Source organism: Phyllostomus discolor, chromosome 1 (genome assembly GCF_004126475.2).
Source record: "Phyllostomus discolor isolate MPI-MPIP mPhyDis1 chromosome 1, mPhyDis1.pri.v3, whole genome shotgun sequence".
NCBI lineage: Eukaryota > Metazoa > Chordata > Mammalia > Chiroptera > Phyllostomidae > Phyllostomus > Phyllostomus discolor.
In genome coordinates this window covers 199022091-199028090 of record NC_040903.2, presented here as the reverse complement: position 1 = coordinate 199028090, position 6000 = coordinate 199022091, and the positions used below count along the sequence as shown (strand labels likewise).

Genomic DNA, 6000 nt, shown 5'->3' with positions numbered 1-6000 from the left:
ATGCGCTGTCAGTGGAAGCAGGGGAGCCAAGCCAGAGCCCCGGCCAATACAGCGGGAGCAGCTGGACTGACCATCGCTGCTGCAGGATTTGCAGGCCATTAAGTTGTGCAAGCTGTGAAGCATATGGAGCCTCAAGTCAAACAAGTGTTTCAAAGTCTACCAAAATCTGTGAGACTTACTAAACATTTTTGCTAATTCTTTGCTGCCTGCATGTGAAGCCCGGAACTACACTTGACGAGGGCCTTCAGTGGTGACTATCACAGATGCGACTATTGCAAAATGACAAGACAGGAAGCGGCATGAATACTAGCTATCAGCCCTACTGCCAATAAAGGAAGAACCAGAGATGCTTATCGGTGAATTATGCTCTTAAATCGCCGGCACAAGGGAGCATCTCCTTCAATAGCAGCCAAAATCAATGAAGCTAAACATTTACTAGAAGGTCACGCTAAAAAATGAAGTCAATGTGTGATGAATTTTAAGTTCTTTTTAGTTTATGTATATGAGTACCAGCTTTTTATAACAAAATGCCTCAAAGTGACAGATTTTAAAAAGGATTGAGCACAAACTAAATCAAAGCCTTGGTATCCGTTTAAATCAGATTATAGAATACTTGGAGATTAATGCTCAATAATTATGGGTAAATGCATACCATTGGAGTAGAAATGTAGTCCATTGCTCATTTAGCAAATAATTTGGAACTTACTTCAAGGCAAAGTGAACACGGTCTCTGCTCTCAAGGAACCCCAATCTACTGGGAGACTGACAAACTGGTAACTAAACTACATGTTTAAATAATGTGTATTTAAATAAATAAATAATAAACAAGTATCTGCGGCTAATTCAAAAGTGTTCAAGCATGCACGGGACAAACAGAACATGTCTGAAGGCCAGACTCAGGCCACGGACCCCACATGTACCAAGCCCCTGGTCTTTAGGACTTGGGATGTACAGTATTTAACTCCGAGTACCCCAAATTAGCACAGGGTCTAGTACAGAAAAAGCACTTGATACATTTTTGAAGAATAACAGCTGGTATATATTAGTACTCACTGTGCACCAGGCACTGAAGCACTTTACATGTATCATCTCATCTCATGTCACCACCACAGCCTTAGGAAGCAGGAAGACTTGCGGAAGGTTCCAGGACTAAGAAGCTAGGGAGGCAGGTCTCGGGTCTGACTTCAAACTCAGGTCTGACCTCAGATTTCTTAGAAACATAAAACCTCACACTTGGCAGTCAGCAAGGAATAGTGGTTAAGATCATATTCTTTGGGCTTCAGTTCCAGATTAGTCCCTTTTTATTTGTTGTCTTGGGACATTATATATCTCTAAGCCTCCATATCTCAATCTGTAAAATGGGGATAATAAGGGCTAACTGTTCATAGGGCTATTGAAAGCGTTAAATGAGCAAATAGGCACAGAGGAACTCATCAACTAACAGTAACTATTCTTATTGTCCCAGTACTTTCCCCCTCAGGGTTATTAAATCATAGCCATCCACACCCACTGTAGCTCCTTTCTCCCCAATCAGGCATATTCTGGTGAAGTATCTTGTTACTAGAGAAAAGACAAGGGAGTCCTGTAAGGAGTCACTTCAGGTATCAGATGGCTGCCTGTGAGCCAGGGCACCCTTGACAGGAATGAAAATGATCAAAACAAACGCCAGTGCTCAGGCAGGGCAAGGGGCAAATTGTTCTCCTGCCAGGCTGTTGAGTAGAGAAAGGGATAGTTATCTTGCGTCTAAAGCTTCATCCCCACTGGAGCCTTCTGTTTCAAATCCCCTTAAGGTTAGAGCCAACTTTCAGAAAGAATAATTAAATCTGGAAAAAATGGGGTCAGCAGGTCTCAGAGTGCTTTCAAACAGGAAGCCTCAGAGCTGGAGGAGGGAAGGAGCTGCCCCCAAAGCTGCTCTCCTAGCACCGACCCAGAGAACTGCTCCGTCCCAGGGAGACGATGTAAGAGCACATCTCACCAGATATAACATGACCCTCACTTTAAGTCATTACAGTAAAAAAAAAAATTGAATCGACTCATAAATGGATGTCTCAGAACATTTTTGGCTTGTTTAATAAAAATTACTGTTATATTTAGTTATCATATAAAAACAGAGATTGCACTCATGATAACAAAGAAATGAAATACCTAAGAATCAATATCCTGAGAGATGTGTACAATCTATTTAAAGAAAACTTCAAAATGTTATTGAAAGGTTTTTAATAACTCAAAACCTAAACAATGTTCCTGCACATAAAATTGTAAAGATATCAGCTCTCTCTCTCTAAGATAATTTATGATCAATTCAATGACAATCAATATTTCTACAGACTTTTTAAAAAGAACTGAACAAAATAATTCTAAAGCTCATTTGGGGAAAAAATAAATGAAGGGATACTAGATCATTTTTTTATTCACTTATTTATTCATTTAATAAATTTTGCATTTCACTTGACTTTGCTTTTATAGCTTTACTAAATTGTTTCACATTCCATACAGTTCACCTTTTTGAAGTGTACAGATCACTAGTGTTTTAGTATCTTTCAGAGCTGTTCCACCAACAGCACTATACAATTTTCAACATCCAAAAAGAAACCCTGTACCCCTAGCAAGTCACTCACCTTTCCCATCCTCCACCACCACCCCACCCTGTCCCAGGTAGCTATTTATTCTATTTTTTTGTCTCTAAGGACTTGTCTATTCTGAAAATTTTGTGTAAATGGAATTATACAATATCTGGCCTTTTGTGACCTGTTCCGTTCACTTAGCTTACTGTGTTCCAGGGTTCTGTAGTAAAGAATTTAACCTTGCCCAAACAGAGACCTGGCCTTTGTCCTCAGATTCTGGTGAGTAATCTCTAAGCTCTTCAAATGTCTTGCCTAATAGGAGTGTCTTTGTTTGCCTTGGAGCCTTGGGTCAGCAAATAGTCTTACAAAGGGCATTCATCCCACTCCTGAGGGCTCCACCCTCATGACTTAATCACCCTCTAAAGACCCCTCCTCTTAACATCATAACATTTGGGGTTAAACTTCAACATATTTGGAGGAGACAGCTATTCCATAGCAGCGCCCTTATCAAAAATCAGTTGACCCTGGCTGGTGTGGCTCAGTGGATTGAGCGCCAGCCTGTGAACTAAAGGGTTGTGGGTTTGATTCTCAGTCAGGGCACAGGCCTGGGTTGTGGGCCCCGTCCCCAGTAGAGGGCACGTGAGAGGCAACCACACATTGATGTTCCTCTTCCTCTCTTTCTCCCTCCCTTCTCCTCTCTAAAAATAAATAAATAAATAAATAAATGTCTTTTAAAAAAATTTTTTTAAATCAGTTGACCACAGGCATGTAGGTTTACTTCTGGACTCTCCCTTTTATTCCATTGATCTATATGTCCATACTTACACCAGGACTACACTGTCTTGATTATTGGGAAACGTGAGTCCCCTAACTTTGCTTTTCTGACCTAAATTTTTCTTATAAAAATAAAAATGTTCATACATATATATGAAAAAGTTGAAACAATAGCTCATTAAACGCCTGCACAGTGCCCTCCCCCTATCTAGGTTCAACAGTTATTAACATTTTGTTGTATTTGCTTTCTGACTGTCTCCCTCCAACCCCCCTCTCCCCACCTCACTGTGAACACACACACACACAAACACACACACACCTCTTTATTGTTGTTGAGTTAAACTATTTGAAAGCATGTTGCATACATTTCGTCCCCAAACCCTTTGGCATGCATCTAAGAATAAGGACATTATTCTTACTTATTCCTACATAACCACAATGTCATTAATCCTCCAAATAAAATTAGCCAAAATGTCGTAATGTAGTCTCCTATAACTCCATATCCAAATTTGTCCACATGTCCCAAGAATATCTTTTATAGTTCTCACCAGCTGAACCAAAATCCAATAAGCTTTTTTTTTCTAATAAGCTTTTTATTCATTGCATTTGGTATGTCTCATCAGTCACTTTTTTCATTTATTCTATTACTTTTTTTCTTTATAACACTGACATTTCAAAGAGTCTAGGCCACTCATCCTGTAGAATGTTTCACATTCTGGATTTTTCTGATTGTTTCCCTGTGCTATTTCTCTTGTTCCTCTAGGTCCCTAGTTTCCTGTGAACTGGAAGTTAGGTCTGGCCTCATCACACAATGGAAGCACAGGAAGTCGGACTGCCCCTCTAAAAGAAATACCAAAGTGATGACAGCCAGATTTCTCCACTATAAAGGTACACTTTTCCTTTTGCTAATTTGTAAGCCTAACCTTTGAAACTACACTTCCATAGAAACCAACACATTTAAAGTTTTTTTTTAAATATTGTTAAAGCAAATGAAAGACTTCTAATAAGGAGGAACAGTGAGGTGGGGCAGAGCCACCTTTCACTAGAGAATGAATTTAAATAAAGCAGCAATAACTAAAGCATAATGGCATCAAAGCATAAAATACTAGCATTGCAACAAAAACATGCATCATATAGGAGAAAAGAATGTGAGTTGGTAGTTACCCTGGAAATAAAAGTGAGTTCAATTGTCTCACTTTACTACAAAATCTGAAGTTCAAGAAGCTTAATAAATGTTGTTAAGGCCAATTAAATTAAGATCAGGAAATAATTATTACTTTTTGACACTTACTCCATGCTGGATATTTATTGTTCTAAGCACTTTACATGATTAATTCATCTAATTGTCCCAACAACTTTATGAGACTAGGTTATACACTTTCCCCATATTGAGGGGTTGGAGAGGCAGTGAGAAAACTGAGAGAGAAGTTAAGTGACTTGCCCAGAATGCACGACTAGTAAATTAGGAAGCTGGGAAAAGAACCCAGGAAAGCTGACTCCGGAATCCACTACTACTAATAATGATACTTGTGGTTACAGGGCCACAGCTAGTTAGGAATCAGCTTAGACCCTAGGTTCCCTGGGGACAAATTCTATCCTCTATCTGGAATACCAAGAGTAGAGTGAGTAGATTGTTCCTTGAAACCTGGAGCAGCCTCAGTTCTGGCCTGCACTGGGCTGTTTATGAGCTAGCAACTGCTAACTCTAACCTGCAATAATGAAGAATGAATGCTGCAAGAAGATCCAGCACAACTGAACACAAAACCTCCCCCCCCCCGCAACTAATGTGAATAAAATGCTCAGCCTTGGAGTATAATATCATCTTACTTTTGTAGTAGATTTGCCTTCTTAATTATGTTTTGCTAAGATTACTATTAAAGTCCGTTCCTATTCTCTATATACCACAAGGAGAGCAAGGGACCATTGACTGGTAGAAATGCTTCTCATGGACATGCCTCTGTGAAAAATGAGAGTGGATTTTAAAAGCTCTTCCTTACCTCTTTCTTTCAACCCTACATACCAGGTCTTAGTCTGTGTCTTGCTGATTTCCTGTGTTAATTATTTTAACCTTGTCCTCAGTGGCCTTCTTTGTCTCTCATCACCGTAGAAACCCATTCTGCCTTAAGAATCATCTTTCCTGCCAGTTTCTTGGACCCGGGCTCTCTTAAGTCCTCCTTCACCTCCAAATTACCTGCTGAATTAAAACTAAGCTCCTCGATCTTGGCTTCTGGGACCTTCTCTAATTTGCTCCTTTTATTCTCTTTTAGAAATGATACATTCCTGGAGCATAGGTTAAAGCAGATCACTGTCAACCAAATATTAACTATAGTAGCTAATATATTTACATAGTTCATTAGAGTTGAGTTAAACACATTCACCTACATTACCTTAATTAAGTGTTATAATCATACTATTATATACGCACATACACAAGGCAGTTAACATGATAAGCATTTTAAGTTTGATAAAATTGAGGCCAAAGAAGTTGTGTCTTGACCATGATAATACAGTTTATTGGTGAAGCTATAGCTTGAATTTACATCTTCAGACTCCCAGATCATGCTTGTTACCCTACACAATGTGATCAACAATCCTGCATTGACAAAAAGAAATAATAATGGCTTTTTTTCATTTGGCTTATACCCTGTGACAGGCAGGATTC

General features: G+C 39.2%; 1 long non-coding RNA gene and 1 pseudogene across 1 annotated transcript; one reads left to right on the top strand and one right to left on the bottom strand.

Moving 5' to 3' along the window:
- LOC114492144 lies at positions 1-459 on the top strand (annotated as a pseudogene).
- A 214-nt stretch (positions 460-673) lies between these two features.
- LOC118497642 lies at positions 674-5928 on the bottom strand. Its single transcript, XR_004900180.1, has 3 exons — positions 5914-5928; positions 5879-5880; positions 674-782 (listed from the first exon to the last, which is right to left on the bottom strand). It is a non-coding gene; the product is annotated as an uncharacterized LOC118497642 (long non-coding RNA).
- Positions 5929-6000: the final 72 nt, after the last annotated feature.